At 34.8% G+C, this 20074-nt stretch overlaps 1 pseudogene; it reads left to right on the top strand.

The window, feature by feature from the left end:
- Positions 1–16953, top strand: part of LOC113619237 (60S ribosomal protein L21 pseudogene) — a 58580-nt pseudogene extending 41627 nt beyond the window's left edge.
- The last annotated feature ends 3121 nt before the right edge of the window (positions 16954–20074 follow it).

The raw sequence follows: 20074 nt of genomic DNA, 5'->3' as shown, positions 1-20074 counted from the left end.
CTTGTTCCAAGTACTGAAAGCAAAATCTTGTTAACCAAGAAATATACATAGAGCCAAACTGTCTCTTAAGAATGAAAGTGAGGAAATTCCCTGGTGGTTCAGTGATTAGGACCCAGTGCTTTCACTGCCAGGGCTCAGGTTCAATCCCTGGTCAGGGAACTAAAAGCCCGCATGCCACATAGCATGGTCAAAAAAAAAAGAAAAGAAAAGAAAAGAAAGTGAAATAAAATAATTCCCAGATAAACCAAAGTTGAAAAGCTGAAAGACTATGTTGCTAGCAGACTTGCCTTCTGAGAAATACTAAAGGAAATTATCTCAACTGAAAGCAAATAACATTGAGCAGTAATTAGAATCCACATTAAAAAAAAGAAAGTGTCAGTAAAGATAATTGTATAGGTAATTATAAGAGACAGTACAATTACATATTTTTCTCTATTGTTCTCTTAATTGTTTTTCAAAGTAATTGAATAAAACAATATAAATATAATTGTATTTTTAGACTTATAAAATACAAAAATGAAATATATTTGATTAAATGCAGAAAGAGTTGGGTGGGAACAAAGCTGCAAAGAGTAAGAAAATAAAACAAGACAGTAACTATAATCCACAGAAAGAAATAAAGAGAACCAGAAACAGTAAATAAAAATGTTAATATAACAAATTCTATAAATACATACTTGTTCTCCTTTCTTGTCTCAGCTTCTTTATAAGACATAGGATTATATAAAGCAATAATAACAATTTATTGTTGGGTTTTTAAGGTAGCACACAATGTATAACAACAATAGTACCAAAGAGGGAAAAGGAATAGAGGTATACAAGAGAAAGTTTCTTTCATTAGAATAAAGGTATTTTAAATATGAAGTAGATTTTGAGAAATTGATGTGTATATTGTAAGCCCTAGAATAGCCACAAAAAAGTTCAAAAACATAATAAAAATTATTAAAGAAACTAATATATTATGCTAGAAAATATCTACTTAAGAATAAAGAAGACAACCACAGGAATATTAAAACAAAAAAGATATGAGACATATAGAATACAAAAAAAATGGCATATGTAAATCCAACCATGTCAATAATAATATTAAATGTGAATGAGTTAAAAAATCCAATCAAACGTCAGAGGTTATCAGATTTGATAAACAAACAAGATCCACCCATATGCTGTTAACAGGAGACCATTTTAGAGTCAAATAAATAAAAAGTTTGAAAGTAAAAGGATAGAAGATATACCATGCAAATAACAACAGTAATGGAATAGGAAAGTAAACTTTCCTATACAGAAAAGTAAACTTTAAAACAAAAAAAAGTGGCAAAAAGAAAAAGAATGGCATTTCATAATGAATAGAGGGTCAATTCACTAGGAATATATAAAAATTATAAACATATATGCATTTAACAAAGAGTATCTAAATATAAGAAGCAAAAACTGACAGAAGTAAAGGAAGAATAATTCAACAATAATAAAGACTTCAACACCCCACTTTAAATAATAGATAAATTATGTAGAAGATTAATAAGTAAATAGAAGACATGTACAACACTGTAAACTAAACTAACTATACTTAGCCAATATCTATATGATACTTCACCTCAAAAAAGCAAAATAAAGATTCTTCTCAAGTGCCCCTGGAACAGTCTCAGGATACACAATACACTAGGACATAAAACAAGCCTCAATAAATTTAACTGGATTGAAATATCATGCAGTGTATATTTTCCAACAAAATTGAATTAAATTATAAATCAATACCAAAAGGAAGTTTGGAAATTCATAAATGTATGGAAAATAAACAACACATTATTCCTAAATAACCACTGGGTCAAAGAAAAAATCATAAGTGAAATTCAAAAATACCTTTAGAAGAAGGAAAATGAAAACACAACATGTAAAACGTTATGGGATGTAGCTACACAGAGGGATATTTGTAGCTGTAAATGCCTATATTAAAAAAGAAGAAAGAACTCAATTCAATAACCTAAACTCATACTTTAAGAAACTTGGAAAAGAAGACCAAGTTAAATCTAAAGCATTTAGAGGAAAGGAAATAAATAAAATACGGAAGTGAAAATGAATAGAAAAAAAATCAAAGCAAAGTTTGTTCTTTGAAAAGATCAACAGAATGACAAACATTTAACTAGGCTGACCATAAAAAAAAAGAACACTCAAATCATTAAAATCAAGAATAAGATAGGAAACATCACTACCAGCCTTACAGAAATAAGAAGGGAATACTATGAAAAAAATGTATTCCAATAAATTAGATAACCTAGATAAAATGGAAAAATTCTTGTAAATACACACACTACCAAAACTGAGTCAATAAGAAACAGAAAAACCAGAATAGGCTATAACAAAGTAAAGATTGAGTTAGTAATTAACAACTTGCCACATGTTGTTAAGATGGCAATACCCTACAAATTAATTTATAGGCTCAACACAATCCCTATCAAATTACCAGCTGCCTTTTATCCAAAAACTGACAAAGTGGTACTAAAATTCATATTAAAATGTAAAAAACCTAGAATACCAAGAAAAAAAAAATCTTGAAAAAGAATAAAGTTGAAGGACTTACACTTTATAATCTTAAAACTTGCTACACAACTACAGTAATTAATACAGCATGGTACTTATATAAGAATAAAACTATAGATCAATAGAATAGAGCTGAGAGTCTAGATATAAACCCATACATTAATGGTACCAAGACAATTCAACAGGAAAAGAAGTGCTTTCAAAAAATGTTGCTGAATATCCACCTGCAATAGAGTTGAATTCCTGTCTCACACCATAAAAAATACTAAAATATTAACTCAAAATGAATCACAAACCTAATTGTAAGAGCTAAAACAATACAACTCTTATATAAAAACATGAGTGAATATTCATGAGGCTGGATTAGGCAATGGTGTCTTATATATGACATCAAAGCACAAGAAATAAAAAATAAATTTGACTAAATCAAAACTAAAAATATTGTGCTTCAAATGATACTATCAATAAAGTGAAAAGACAACCCACAGAATGAAATAAACTTATACAAATCGTATATGTGATAAGGGACTTGTATGTATACTACATGAAGAACTATTATGAATTAAAAATACAACCCAATTAGAAAATGAGCAAAGTATCTAAATGGAATTTCTCCAAAGAAGATATACAAATGACCTGTAAGCATGTTAGAGAGATGCAAATCAAAACCACAATGAGTTACCACTTCACATCCACTAGGGTGGCCATAATCAAAAAGAGACACAATAACAATTGTTGGTGAGTGTGTGAATAAAATGGAATCTTTATACATTGTTTATCAGAATGTAAAATTGTGCAGATACTTTGGAAAACAGTTTGGCAGTTCCTACAAAGCCTAAACATAGAGTTAGTATATGATCCAACAATTCTACTTTTACGTACATATGCAAGAGAAATAAAAACATTTTAATGCAAGAACACTTGTACACAAATGTTCAAAGCAGCATTATTCATAATGTCAAAAAGTAAAAGCAACTCAAATGTCCATCAACTGATGAATGGGTAAATTAAACATTATCTTCAATAGAAGGAATAATATATTGATATATGCTACAACATTGATGAAATTTGGAAACGCTCTGCTAAATGAAGCAAGCCAGTCACGCATTGTATGTTTGTAGTTATATCCTCAATAGGCAAATCCATGGGGACAGAATGTAAATTAATGTTTGTTTATGGCTGGAGAGGAAGGAAGGGGGAGAGAGTGACAACAGAGAGTGACAGCTAATGAGTATGGGGTTTCTTTTTTGAGTGATGAAAATGTTTTAAACTTAGATTGTGTTGATGATAGCACAACTCTGAATATACTAAAATCCATTAAACTGTACACTTTGGTGAATTTTATGGCATGTAAATTGTATCTCAATAAAGATGTTTTAAAAGTGAAATAAAATGTAGTATGAGGAGAAATAAAGCCTTAGGGTAAGCAATATTTTTATTTTCATAATTGAATTCTTTTTACACAAATGATTTAAGAAATAATCAGAAACAAAAACATATGTAATTTTTGGACTTCCCTGGTGGTGCAGTGGTTAAGAATCTGCCTGCCAATCCAGGGGACACGGGTTCAAGCCCTGGTCTGGAAGATCCCCCATGCCGCAGAGCAACCAAACCCGTGCGCCACAACTACTGAGCCTGCACTCTAGAGCCATGAGCCACAACTACTGAGCCCACATGCCACAACTACTGAAGCCCGTGCACCTAAAGCCCATGCTCCAAGACAAGAGAAGCCACTGCAATGAGAAGCCCGCACACCACAACGAAGAGTAGCCCCCACTCACTGCAGCTAGAGAAAGCCCCCGTGCAGCAAAGAAGACCCAACACAGCCAAAAATAAATAAATAAATTTATAAAAACAAAAAACATATGTATTTTTGGCAAAGGAAATAATGTATTGGTCTGACACCTTAGAAGAAATATTATGTGCTAGCCAAAGTGAAGTCCATTTTTAAAAAAATCTCTGTAGACTCTTCCAGGCTAACAGCAACTTTGAGGGATCAGTCTCATGAAAGGGGAAATATTCTGAAGAGATTGGATTTTAGAGTATAAAATTGAATCCAGAGAATCCTAAACCTTTGTGAAGCAGTTGAATCTGTGGAGACTTAACCCCAAAGCATAGCAGTCTTCTCATTACATTATGTGCAGGTATTAGAAATGGTCTATTTTTATAACCAAAAAAATGCCTTGCAAAATTCAAGGTGATCTTTTTCTTTCATCATGTGATGAACCGCCTTAGCTGCAGGTTATAATTATTTCTATGATGTTCCAGTGCCTAATTATTTATATAGTGCATTATTAGTACACATAGTCAGAAATAAGCCCTGTTAAAGCAGCATTTTTTGAGGAGCTTTCAAATCTATATGTCTATCTACATATTTGGATTACTTTGAGGAAAACCATAGTTCAGCAGAAGAGAACATCCCAACAGTTAAGAATTGCTGCTTTATAATACCATTTTATTCTTATATTTTTCCTGCAATTTTCAACTTTAATCCATCACAAGTCACAAAAATTCTGACCCATATTTTCCTCAGCCAAAACGAAACAAAAAAAACAACAACAAAACTCAGAGATGTGAATTAGATAAAATTAAGAACTAACCTCTAACAGCTTATGTTCTTAATTTTTCTTTAATCTAGAGAGCAAATCACAACTTTTTTCATTGACCCTAGTTATACTTTATTGTCAATTCCTGTGTGTCTTCACATACTTGTTGCAGTACTGGATAGGTTGGTGTCCCTACATCTCTGATATCTTGAGTACAATCTTCTTTTCAGTGCTATAATTAACCTCTGTGAACTCAAAATATTTAGGATAAGTCGGTTATACAAAACAGCCTTGGATGTGTGGTGCTTTGGGGGAGGATGGTATAAAGGTGTCTGTGCATTAAGCAATGCAGGGTGAAGAAAACTGCAGTCAAGGATGGCAAACTAAGAGTGAGGAATAAGAATGGAATCTATATCAGGAATTTAGAGCTTGAGGTGATAGTAAAGCATTCCCTATATATTTGAGGATCCTAGAAAATATGTGGAAATATTTGCTCTATTGTATATGAATATATAATGAATCATCCCAGAAGGCTGGATAACTTGGAGACATTTGGGCAGATTCATATCAAATTATTAACATTACTATATCTATGAAGTGGGAATTAGGTGGGGTTGGAGTGGGGATGGAGAACAGGAGGTAATATTTTTCTAAATGTATTTCTTTATGTTTTAACTTTTTACAACAAGTTTTATGGGTTTTGAATTCATCTCCTCTATCAAGTGTCCCCAGATTTTTCTACCACAGGCAGGATCAGTCACTTTCTTCTCCATGTTCTCCCCAAAGGCAGGGACCATGATTAGCAAACATTTGACACATTTAAGTCATGTAATACATGTTTGTTGAATGGCCATTTAGTTTAACACCATTATTTCATAGACGAAATAGATGAGGAAAAGAAATTAAGTGATTGATGCATGATGACTTTCTCAAAAGTGTTGGTCTCTGGACCAGCAGCAGCAATGTCTCCTGAGAAGCTGTTGGAAATGCAGTTCTTGAGCCCTACCCTAGACCCACAGATTCAGAAACTCTGGAGGCGGACCCCAGAGATCCATGTTTTAATAAGCCTTCTTGGTGATTCTGATGTGCACTCAATTTGAGAACCACTGCTCAAAGATAACATGGCTGGTATGAAACAGGCAAAAACAAATTCTCAAATGATCTAAGTAAGCTTATATTGGATTATAATATATGTAAAAAGACATCCAATGCTAGAATAAATCTTTCTAACTTATTTTTCTCTGTGGAACAAAACAAATCTGTTTTCATATTTGTCTTATTTAATTTTATCTCTCTGGATACATAAACTCTTTCTTTGTCACAATGCTAAAATATAAAAAGAAATTACCAACTTGGAAATACAGAGTTTACTCATTGCCAAATAAGACATCTCACTTCCATAAGCAAATCACTTTAAACTATACATTTATAATGAATCCAGTTATATTTTAATTATATTGGCATGAAAATAGATGTAATAATTCCATGGAAACCAATATTTTATTTTCTATGCTTTAAGTATTTTGGGCTACAAATGAAAATTTTGAATACTGGGGAGAGAGAGATTTTCTATAATTATTATGCCCACTGTAGAGAGAATATTAAGCCATAGTTTTTGTGGAGTCTTGTCAAACATAGTTCCTTCAGTATTTACAAACTGAAATGCTTGTTATATGGTTTCAAAAGTTTTTCTTAGCTCAAGGGAGAAGTCACTCTGTTAAGAAAAACAATCTAAAACAGCATCAGTAGGGAAGAAGTCATGGGTGACAGTGCTATGTGGGGAAAGTATATGAGAAATCATATCCCAGTGGTTGCTATGGCTGTAAACAGTTTTAAGAAAAACATCTGAGTCTCTATCAGCTACCTGCCGGAAACAAAGGAAAACTCAGGCTCATAAATTCAGCTTTAGAACATAAACAGTATATGATTAGGTTTCAGCCATATTACCCCACTCTTTACTCCTTGACTCACGTTTTTAAGGACTTATTTACTTCTTGTATTGTTTAATATAAAGAATTTAATTCGACATAAGTACTTACGAAACACCAGGAGAAAGGAAGAAATAGATTGGCATTAAAATATTCCTAATTCTAAGGCTTTCCATATCTAAAATAAAATTGAGATTTGATTAAAAATCCACCTGCAGTAGAGGAATAGAAAGAAGCCCAGGATGACCTGAACAAAGCTGAGTGAGTGTAAGGGGGAGGGCTCCACAATGAGGACTGAATGGAAGGTTAGTGGAAGGCACGCAGCAGGGTAGAAAACCTTGTAAACAACACGGGTTCTGTTGGAAGTTTTATTGGAAGTGCAGTGAGATGCCATTCCAGGGCTTTAGGCAAAAATGAGACGACCTAATTGTAATCAGTTTTATCTGTTTTGACAATAAAAGGTGCTTGAATCCTGCATTTCCTCTTTTTTTCTCCTGAAGCACCACTATTGTATCAGCTATTACAAGTATCCAAAGGTCTTCCAGATTTTCTCAAGGAGTTTCATTTCAGAACACTGAAGGAGCACATTAAATTGCTCTGGTAAGACCTGAAAAATTTCCTAGCTGTTCGTAATGGGTGCTTGCTTTCTCACGCTTGTGCATTCTAGAATACTTAAGTCGTCTAGGCAACTTAAATATTTTTCTTGGGATGAGTTTTCACAGTAAGTTGATTTTTATTGCAACTGTTGTGCTTGGCAAAATATTAGTGAAATCCCCATATAGCTTTAGAATTAGACAAAATTACAGTTTTGTTATTTTGTGGTAATATATGCTGAATATAAAGGCTATTGAAGACAGAGAAATTAAGATTTTGGTTGACAGAAGAGTACGTACTTAAAAGGTTGTAAGCAGACAAAATACATATTCCTTGAATTTAGATTAGCTATATTTTGCTCACTAGTATATAGTTTAATCAGAAAAAAATAGCGTAAAGCAAATAATTTCAGTAAATTGAATTTTATCATTATTATAAAAGATTTAATAACCAATTTTAATTAGTGAAAACTTTCTAGGAGAAGCTGTGTGGACAGGCAAGATCAGACAATATTTTTTTTAGAATCATGGCTAAACTAGTAAATAAATAAAGTGAAGGTATAGAAATCTTGTTACATTGCTTTAGTGCACAACCACCTGGCTTCTGGGAGAAGGAGAAAGCAATATCATACATCTTGCATAATATTCCCTCTCGGGTAACATTAGTTCATAACACAAGAGAATTTTCCCTGGCTTTACCTGACAGAAACTTGATTCATCTTCCAGCCAAGAGCAATTTTTCTACCATATTCAGCAATAGTTGCTTCTGAAGGGCTTTCTTATCTCATTTCTTATTCATTAATCTCCAAAAGACATGTTAGAAACCACAAAATGTAAATCTCTTTATAACTAAATTAATCCAATTCTTTTCATGAGAGACAGCCTCATTGTCAGCTGAGCATATGTAACAAATGCTTGTCGCTTCTGAGTGCGCAAAGAGCAAGATCTAAAAGATCATTTCTTTTGAGAAATGTACGTTAACACGAGAAACTACCTTTTTCTCTAATGATTAACTTGTCATGTATTTTTTTAGAAGTAATATCCGCCCATAATTTATTGAGGAAGACTATCATAGCCACTTTATATAATTACGGTTCTGATAAGGCACATCTTCTTGAGTTTTTTAATTTAGCATTTTGTCAAAATAGAAAAGAAGAAAACATAACTCTATACTCACTGGTTTTTCATAAAATATTCTTGTTATCATGCAAATTTTAACCTGAAGAAAACATAACTCTATACTCACTGGCTTTTCATAAAATATTCTTGTTATCATGCAAATTTTAACCTATCTCCTCTACTAACCTAAATCCTAAATCATGCACCACAAAATTTAATTGAAGAGACATACTTCATAAAAGAACAGTAATTTCTCTAACAAATTGTTTGTTTTACCCTATATATTTTTACCATATGGCATGTAGAATTTTTTTCCTAAGTAGTCATCTATAGAAGAATTTTCAGTGTATGGAAACGATTTCTATGCTTTGAAGAAATAAAGTTTTATGAAAGGAAAACCCAAACATCACTAATATGTAGGTTTTGTCCTTTCATTTTATTTCAAAGCAGTTTAAGATATTTCATATGAATAACTTTTTAACATCTATAAATATTTAACATTTGATAAACAAAAAAGTCAGCATCTTTCACTGTTTTTATAATAGCCTATAAATTAGAGTTGGATCTTTCCCCAACATACCTTAAACTTTCTCAGTTTGTCATTTAAATATTTCTGTTAATTATCAGTTTATGATTCACATACCATGATGTTTGAAGGATCTATGAAGATATAAAGAGGAATTACAATTTCCCCTATAAATGATACAGTTATTAATTACTAACCCACTTTGTTCCAAAAACAATTTCAGGTGGCTTTAAAAGAAATACACAGTACAGTTAAAGAGGATAAATTTAATAAAGTGAGAATAATTGGGCAAACACAAGACAAAGCAAAAGATAAAAATCAACCTACAGGGGCTTCCCTGGTGGCGCAGTGGTTGAGAGTCCGCCTGCCGAGGCAGCGGACACGGGTTCGTGACCCGGTCCGGGAGGATCCCACCTGCCGCGGAGCGGCTGGGCCCGTGAGCCATGGCCGCTGGGCCTGCGTGTCCGGAGCCTGTGCTCCGCAACGGGAGAGGCCACAGCAGTGAGAGGCCCGCGTACTGAAAAAAACAAAACAAAAACAAAAGAAAAAAATCTACCTACAGTAAAGAATGGACATATGGATACCGGGGTGGAGTGGGGGAGGGGAAAGGGAGGTGCGATGGCTTGGGAGATTGGGATGGACGTATATACACTACTATGTATAAAATAGATAACTAATGAGAACCTGCTGTATAGCACCGGGAACTCTACTCACTGCTCTGTGATGACCTAAATGGGAAGGAAATCCAAAAAAGAGGAAATCCAAAAAAGAGGGGCTATATGTATAGCTGATTCACTTTGCTATACAGCAGAAACTAACACAACATTGTAAAGCAACTATACTCCAATAAAAATTAATTTAAAAAATCAACCCACAAATAAGACTAATTAAAATTATATACTGTGAAGTTCTATACATTTGCCATGAGCTAACCACAATTTTGCCTCTAAGCTCTTAACAGACAACATAGGGAGAAAAATCTAGTAAATTATATGTTTCGATCTCTCTTTAAGATAAACATACCAAGCCAGCTGCACAGAAAAATCACAACTATTCCTGATATTAATCTCAGAAAACAATGTCTCTTAAGTTTCTCAAAATGAAGAGCCTGTGTAACGGAGTGAACAACATCTTCAGAACTTCAGGATCCTTTTTTCTCTCAGAGATTCTCTCAAAGTAGCACTGTGGCATTAAATGTAAGTGTAATTCCTACTAACATTCTTAATAAGGAACCATTTGATGCAGCAAGCTTCCAGGAAACACTTCCTTCCAATTGTTTCTCTTTTGTAATCTTTTGAGAGATAGGATGTGGCAGGGAGTTTGATTCTGTATTCACTCATGAGTTTCTACAATGTAGCTCTTCTCTGTTATTGGTTAAGTGCAAAGCCTTAACTGACAATGGAGACAACTGGATGACAATGGAGAATGGTAGGGACCTGAGCAGCCCACCGTGAATCTGTCCTGAGTAGAAGACTATTCTAAGTAGAAGACTATTCTATTCTATTCCTCTGAGAGTGAAACCAGGTTAATACCTCCTGTAGAGCTAGTGGTTTCTTACAAAATAATTTTGAACCTGCTCTAACAGAAAACTGAACTATTTAGAAGGAAGTTTGCAATCTCTTGATTTTAGGAACTAGTGTCCTTAATAATAATGATAATAATATATTAAATAATAATCATTTTCATTATAATATTTATAATGAGTATTTAGTGAGGGCTTAGTGAATGTTACCACTGTCTTAAAACACTTAAAGAGCACTGACTCATGGATTGATAGAATCATTATGTAATTTTACAGGTAAGAAGTGAGGTTAAGAAACTAGCCTAAGGTCACATGGTTAGCATAGAATGGAACCAACAATTGAAGCCAGGATTTCTGGCTCCAATGTCTAGACTCTTCACAGCACTGCTAACACATATATATGGAATCTGAAAAGAAAATGGTTCTGATGAACCTAGGGTCAGGACAGGAATAAAGATGCAGACGTAGAGAATGGACTTGAGGACACAGGGAGGGGGAAGGGTAAGCTGGGACTATGAGAGAGTAGCATTGACATATATACACTACCAAACATAAAACAGATAGCTAGTGGGAAGCAGCTGCATAGCACAGGGAGATCAGCTCGGTGCTTTGTGAACACCTAGACGGGTGGGATATGGAGGGTGGGAGGGAGACACAAGAAGGAGGGGATATACGTATGCATATAGCTGATTCACTTTGTTATACAGCAGAAACTAACACAGCATTGTAAAGCAATTATACTCCAGTAAAGATGTTAAAAAATAGGGAGTTGGAGTGGAATGCTCTTTGTAACAATTTGTATATTTTATAGCTTTTGTATAACTTTTTTAAAAGACTTCAAAAATATTTGACTTTGGAAGAGGAAATAATATGGAATTATTTTTAAATGTCTGAGAAAAGCTACTCTACAGAGTAGACTATTTTGGAAAATATATCAAACATCATCAGTAATCATGCTAAGCAAACAGAACCTATCTGCAAGCTCAGAAGAAAGTGACTTGTCTATTATGCATTTATGAAATAGACAAGAAAATATATTAACTAATTGTTTACATATGTATATAAAAATTTATCATTGAATTCAAATACTAACAGCTAGAATTTTTCAAAGAGAGGATGATGTAAAACTAAAATTGGCCTGTACCCATACAAATGTGAATGGAATATCTAAATGTAATAGAACAAAGTCAAAGTCCAGTGTATTTAGGTTGGTACCTGCAGTGGGTTGAATAGCAGCCCCGCCAAAAGATATGCCCACCTGGAACCTATGATTGTGACCCTTATTTAAGAAAAGGGTCTTTGCAGATGCAATTAAGTATCTTGAAATGAGATCATCTTGGATTATCCAGGTGTTTTTAATCCAATGACAAGTGCCCTTATAAGAAGAAAAGACAGACTGAGGGAGACAGAAGTGTACATTAGGTGGAGACAAAGAGTGGAGTTTTGTGGCCTCAAACCAAGGAATGGCTGGAGCCACGAAAAACTAGAAGAGACAAGGAAAGATTATCTCCAAGATTCTTCAAAGGGAGCAGTCTGGCTGACATTGATTTAGGGCTTCTGCCCTCTCAAACTATCAGAGAATAACTTTCTGTTGTTTTAAGCTACCAAGTTTGTGGCCTTTTGTTACAGCAGCCCTGTAACAATGTAAATATTAGTTTACCTGTCTGCATAGACATTTTAATATGCTGAGAAAAGGGTATTTTCAAAGGGCAGTTGAATCTCAATGAAATTAAATGACATCAATCATAAATATACTATGCTTTCTAAATAAGCAAAAACAGCAGTATTAAAATAATAAAAATAATAATTTGTGTTCACTTAAACACAGACTGATAGAAAATATCCATCACTTCACTTAATAGAAACTTTAACATTGAAAGTAATAAATAAAGATACCATAGAGTCCACTTGTAAGTTCACTTATAAGGAATCAAAAGTTTGAAAAGCACTATCTTAAAAGCTGTTAGATTCTTATCTGTCTGAGAACTCTAAATGCTGTTCTGATGGATGCAAACAGATACGTAAAGGAAATCCTTAGAGATGGAGAAGGTAATTCTGTACAGGAAATTTCCTCACCTTTGTTGAAATAAAATACAGAAGCTTCATTTTTTTTTTTTTTTGGATCATGGATGGACAGTTTCTAAATAGTGTAGGCTCTTTCACTCTACTTTCCCATCTTCCCTTTGAGATTTTTTTTTTTTCTTTTCTGTTAATTTTGCTGCCACCATCACATTTATACTCAATTTATACTGTTTTCAAGATTTCATTTTTCACCCTTTGGTCCAAAGTCAGACAGTAGCTTTGTCATTTGCAGGAGAAGCATTCATAGACTGAAATAAATATATATATATATATATATATATATATATATATATATATATATAAAGCTAAATATTCTATATTATACAGTATGTTAAATATTGTTACATATTTTATATTATGTATTATATGTAACAACTGAGATGGGTGAGCACTTTCAGAAAAATTATACATAATATTTAATATATACATATAATACACATATATAGAATCATAAAAAGGAAATAAAGAAAAAGGTAGACACAGAAAAAACAGCCTGCTCATTCTGTACAGTGGCCTAATCCTAACATTAATTGGCATGCTCTCCTGAGTGACCCTACCAATTCCACATAATAATTCAGGAGACATCAACTGCCCAGTTATATAGCATTTTATGGATTTGTTCAAGTGCTTTATTGCTCTGTCCCAGTCTTACCTGCATATGTGAAATGACACTCTGATTCATACTCAAACCCCAATCTCTGAGGCACTGGACACATTCGTCGGTATCAGAGACAAGAATTCTCAAGCCTGGATGCCATCCTAATGTCCCCTCATCTGATTCATGTGAGGTCTGAGGCTTTTTCCAAACTGAATGATATAATGAATGTTCTTACCTTTCAAACAGCCTCAGCCCTTTGCATAGACTCGTGGCCTTGCCCCTCAGCCTCTGAGAATGATCTAATTCTGGTCCCCAAATATTTCCCACATAGCATTTCCTGCCCCTCTTGTTCTGGGTGGAGACATTTGACAAGCTCTGCCAGGTAAATTGTGAGAAGTGTCTTGATCAGCACTGTCCAAGTGAGAGTGGCCCAAAGTGAAGACCACCCAGAATAGAGCCCCTAGCAAACCTCTGATGTGTATTGTGAATGAGAAATAAATCTTTGCATACACTACTGTATATAAAATAGATAAGTAATAGAACCTGCTGTATAGCACTGGGAACTCTACTCAATACTATGTTATGGTCTATATGGGAAAAGAATCTTAAAAAAGAAAAATAGAGTGGATACTGCAACTAACACAACATTGTAAATCAACTATACTCCAATAATTTTTTTTTTTTTTTTTTTTTTGCGGTACGCGGGCCTCTCACTGCTGTGGCCTCTCCCACTGCAGAGCACAGCCTCTGGATGCACAGGCCCAGCGGCCATGGCTCACGGGCCCGGCTGCTCCGCGGCATGTGGGATCCTCCCAGACCAGGGCACGAACCCGTGTCCCCTGCATCAGCAGGCGGACTCCCAACCACTGTGCCACCAGGGAAGCCCTAAAAATGTTTTTTAAAAAATAAATCTTTGTTCTTTTATGCCCCTGAGAGTTTGCATTTAGTTCCTCCTTTGGTGGATGCATTACTCATCTACCTTACAGACTCAGTTTCCATCAAATATCCTTCAAATCTTATAGGGAAATATCTGTACTTGTCTGTTCATTACGAATTGCACAAAAGTTTGGTAAAATACTTAGATCAATAATTTGTAAAATGTGTTCCATGAAAATAAAATTCTATATAGATTCAAATGTTCGTTAACACATTAGGGCTCTGTGAATTCCCAAACTCTTGCCATAAAATCTGGCCTACCCATTGAGTTTCCCAACCCTCTTTTACCATGGAACCCTTTTCCCACAGACACTTAGAAACACTACAGAGCACAATGATTAGCAGTATATCAGTCGCCTCTGGCAGTGAAGGAATGGAATGGGATTGGAGAGAACACATACAGAATCTTCAAATGCACCAGCATTTTCTTTCTTACACTGGGAATTGTGCATAAAGGTGTTTCTATCATTATTCTCTAAACCATAATTATAATTATATACATCCTTTTGAATGTGTGTATATTTCACAATTTTAAAATGTTAAGTAAACACATTAATGGAATTAGGGAAATCTCAAACACAAGAAAAAAATTTGAGAGCTACATTTCTCTCTTCACAGGAAAAGAGACACTATAGCAGGTTTAGAGTATTTCCTAAATAAACTAATAGGAGTGAAAGAATTTTTAAAGTTATAAATGATAGTAATAGATTATTACTTCACAATTTAAAGAAAAATGTGTTAAATGTGTCAATGATTCCAAAATATCTAAAGTATGGTGGAGTGATAATAAAGTAGCCTCTGAGTAAAATTTTCAAGTTATTTATTATTATTAAATTATTTACAAAGGAAGCTTAATTTATAATTTTTAGAATTAAAATTTCTATGATTCTCCAGAAAATGTCAACTGTGATATGTAGCTTGTTTAGAAAAGGCTGTGGTTTTCACCTGAAAGCTATTTTTGTAGATGTAAAATTTTGCAGAGGCAAGAAGTGTTAATCTCATGACCTCAGGACATTTCACTTTTGTCAGGTACAACTTAGGCCTTAGGTCACTAAAATACACTGACTTTAATAGAAAACATGCCATTTCTTCATTGCTAAACATGTTTTCTTAAGTATTCCATGCAGTCAGTTGTCTTCATTGACATCTTCATAATAATGATTTTTTTCATCTTTATTTGGTGTTGAGTGTGCCCTTATTTTATCAATATCTGTATAAGTGTGTCTGTCTTTTTAATATAAATGTTACAGACATATTTTCTGATTTGTCCTGCACATCATAATTCCAGCCTATATAATTTCATAAAATCTACAGCTGAAGCACATTGAATCCACATCATTTCTCATCCACCCATATTTTTCAAAATTCACAGCTCTTAAGAAATAAGAAGAACCATCTCAAAGGGTTGTGTAGTCCTTAACTGTATATACTAACATTTCCAAAGGGCATCCTTCTTCATGCTGTACATCTACTTCCTCTCTCAGTAAAAAGGAGATTCCAAGGCTGCAGGACAGGGTCCACACCAGGTAACTCATGTGCATACAGGTAGTCAGAACTCCCTTGAGAGTATGTTTCTTATTCCAACCTTAGCTCTTTCCTTTGGAGGACATGGAGAGTTTTCTCTAAAACTCGTGACTACCTACCAGAGTAAAATTATCATGAAACTTCGGCATTTACCAAACTTTATGCAAGTAATATGCATTAAAATGAATAAAAATAAAATAGAATTACAGTCCAAAGTTGTGAATGTAATGTCTTTCAAAGCAACAAAATTTAAGTTTGTACTTATAAAGACTTGAAACTAGTTATTACACATATAGTATGCTAGATATTAATGTATTTGTAGTTTAATGAAGCTTTATCCTTCACAAACATCTTTGTTCAATTGTCAGCATTAGGTTTTATGGGAGAGAAAAGCATTTTTCAGTAAACTGTCTCCCTGTAGGGTTCTTTTACTAATATTAAACTATTTTAAACACTGGACTTTTTGTAATATAAAATTTGCTCAAGATATTATCACTATAGAAAATAGGAATGCTAGCTTTCTGGCCGGAACTACCATATTCCAGTAATTTGTCAAAATGACCAACAAAAAAGGGAAAGAGGAGGGGCAGCCACTACATGTTCTCTAGGCCTTTTAGAAAATATGGAGTTGTTCCTTTGGCCACATACATGTGAATCTACAAGAAAGGTGATATTGTAGATATCAAAGGAATGGGCACTGTTCAAAAAGGAATGCCCCACAAATGTTACCATGACAAATCAGGGAAAGTCTACAATGTTACCCAGCATGCTGTTGGCATCATTGTAATCAAACAAGTTAAGGGCAAGATTCTTGCCAAGAGAATTAATGTGCGTATCGAGCATATTAAGCACTCTAAGAGCCGAGATATCTTCTTGAAACGGGTGAAGGAAAATGATCAGAAAAAGAAGGAAGCCAAAGAGAAAAGCACTTGGGTTCAACTGAAGCGTCAGCCTGCTCCACCCAGAGAAGCACACTTCATGAGAACCAATGGAAAGGAGCTGGAACTGTTGGAACCCATTCCCTATTAATTCATGGCATGATGCGTGTAAAGAAAATAAAAGACCTGGACTGTATAAATGTTTCTCTTAATTGAGAAGAGTGTGTGACCCCCTCCCCAAAACAAATATTTAAAACACATTTTAATTGTGTCTGAATTCAGTGGGTGACATCGTTTTACTTTTCAAATTCAGTGGTTTTTCTTCCTGAAAGATGTGAGGTGGTTTGTTGTGCAATATACTCCATTGGTTAATAAACTGCTAGATATTATTTATAAAAAAAAAAAGAACATAGGAATACTAGAGAATGCTAGTTCTCATTTATATATGTTTATATATGTTCTCATTTATATATCTTTTGCTTCAACAAGTATGTTGTAAAATTTATGTTTATCACAATTAAAGAGGAAACAGAAATATATATAAAATTCTCAAACAAATCATATTCAGATAAGTTACCTACTCAAAGCCAATTAGTAAACACCTAACCTTCTGTATGCAAAGAATTTTGGTTTAAGATCTCTGGTTTAAGATCTTTGGTTTAAGATCTCTGGTTAAGATCTTTGGTGTAAGTTTAAGATCTCTCCACTACAGTCAGGAGTAAGACAAGCATGCCCACTTTTTTCACTGCCATTTAGCATTGTGTTGGAGTTATTAATCAAATGGAATTAGACAAGGAAATCAAGGCATGAGAATTAAGTAAAATTGGGAGCGAGTCAAGATGGTGGTGTGGGAAGATGTGGAGTTAGCATCTCCCCACAACTAGGGCCACTGGTGGGGGACTCTGATGCCCAAGAAGACAAGAGGAACCCCAGAGTGAACCGGTAGGATGTAGGGGGACTGAGGGGGGAGGAGAAGTGGAGGCCAGACAGGATTGGTGACCCTGAAGCCAGGGAGATCAGGAGAGGCAGGTAGAAGGGGCCATCCAGGAGGAGCAGGAGAAAAGCAGAGGGCAATTGCCCTGCCCACTCGAGCCCAGAAAGCCTGCTGAGTCCCAGGTGAGGTCCCCTGTCCTCTGAGACCAGGGGTTGGGGACACCCCTGGGCCCTTTCTGTTCCTTCAGCCTAATCTTCACCCACCAAAGCCCCCAGAGCCTTTTCCAGCCCTTTGAGTCCTGAGCATTGGCCCCACCCACTGCCCAAACCTCACCCTTGCTTAGGCCCTGCCCTCCACAGCCAAGGCCTTTCCCCCACCCTCCTTTTTTTTTTTCTTTTCCCTCCTCCTCTTTTTTACTATTGTGGTACTGATGTACCTTCCGGTTGGTGATTCATCTATATTTTTATTTTTACATTCTTTCTAACATATCTGTTAGTTTCCTAGTCTAATTTTATTTTTTAATTTTTTTTTTGTTTTTTGCCACCCCATGCAGCTTGTGGGATCTCGGTTCGCAAGCCCAGGGTTGGGTGGAAGCTCCTGCAGTGGGAGCACTGAGTCTGAACCACTGGACTAACAGAGAACCTCAGACCCCAGAGAATATTCATTGGATTGAGATCTCACAGAGGTCGTCAGCTCAGTACCAAGACCCAGCTCTACCCAATAGCCTATAAACTCCAGTCTTGGAAGCCTCAGGGCAAACAACCAGTAAGGTAGGAATACAATCCCACTCAAAAAAAAAAAAAGAGACAACAAAAAAATATGTTACAGATGAAGGAGCAAGGTAAAAACCTACAAGACCAAATAAATGAAGAGGAAATAGGCAATCTACCTGAAAAAGAATTCAGAGTAATGATAGTAAAGATGATCCAGAATCTCAGAAATAAAATGGAAGCACGGATTGAGAAAATACAAGAAATGTTTAACAAAGATCTAGAAGAACTAAAGAACAGAGATGAACAATGCAATAACTGAAATGAAAAATACACTAGAAGGAATGAATAGCAGAATAACTGAGGCAGAAGAATGAATAAGTGAGCTAGAAGACAAAATGGTGGAAATAACTGCCGAGGAGCAGAATAAAGAAAAAAGAATGAAGAGAATTGAAGATAATCTCAGAGGTCTCTGGGACAACACTAAATGAACCAATGTTCAAATTATAGAGACCCCAGAAGAAGAAGAGAAAAAGAAAGGGTCTGAGAAAATATTTGAAGAGATTACAGTGGAAAACTTCCCTAACATGGGAAAGGAAATAGTCACCCAAGTCCAGGAAGCACAGAGAGTCCCATACAGGGTAAACCCTAGGAGAAACACACCAAGACACATTTTAATCAATCTAACAAAAACTAAATTCAAAGAAAAAATATTAAAAGCAACAAGGGAAAAACAAAAAATAACATACAAAGGAATCCCCATAAGGTTATCCACTGATTTTTCAGCACAAACTCTGCAGGGCAGAAGGGAGTGGCAGGGTATATTTAAAGTGATGAAAGAGAAAAACATACAACCAAGATTACTATACCCAGCAAGGATCTCATTCAGATTTGATGGAAAAATCAAAAGCTTTTCAGATAACCAAAAGCTAAGAGAATTCAGCACCACCAAACCAGCTTAACAACAAATGTTAAAGGAACTTCTCTAAGCAGGAAACACAACAGAAGAGAAAGATCCGTAAAACAAACCCAAAACAATTAAGAAAAACGTAATAGGAACATATATATTGATAATAACTTTGAATGTAAATGGATTAAATGCCCCAACCAAACAACAGAGACTGGCTGAATGGATACAAAAACAAGAGCCATATATATGCTATCTACAAGAAACCCACTTCAGACCTACAGACACATACAGCCTGAAGGTGAAGGGATTGAAAAAGATATTCCATGCAAGTGGAAATCAAAAGAAAGCTGGAGTAGCAATACTTGTATCAGATAAAATAGACTTTAAAATAAAGATTGTTACCAGAGATAAGGAAGGACACTACATAATGATCAAAGGATCAACCCAAGAAGAAGATATAACAAATATAAATGTTTATGCACCCAACATAGGAGCACCTCAATATATAAGGCAAATGCTAACAATGATGAAAGGAGAAAACGACAGTAACAGAATAATAGTAGGGGACTTTAACACCCCACTTGCACGAATGAACAGATCATCCAAACAGAAAATAAATAAGGAAACACAAGCTTTAAATGACACAATAGGCCAGATAGATCTAATTGATATTTATAGAACATTCCACCCAAAAGTGGCAGAAAACACTTTCCACTAAAGTGCACATGGA

The sequence above is a fragment of the Aethalodelphis obliquidens genome, unplaced genomic scaffold (assembly GCF_003676395.1).
Source record: "Aethalodelphis obliquidens isolate GAN/ISIS:26980383/991018 unplaced genomic scaffold, ASM367639v1 scaffold6, whole genome shotgun sequence".
NCBI classification, from domain to species: Eukaryota; Metazoa; Chordata; class Mammalia; order Artiodactyla; family Delphinidae; genus Aethalodelphis; species Aethalodelphis obliquidens.
Note: the sequence above shows the minus strand (reverse complement) of the source record. Positions and strands in the feature narration are given on the sequence as shown.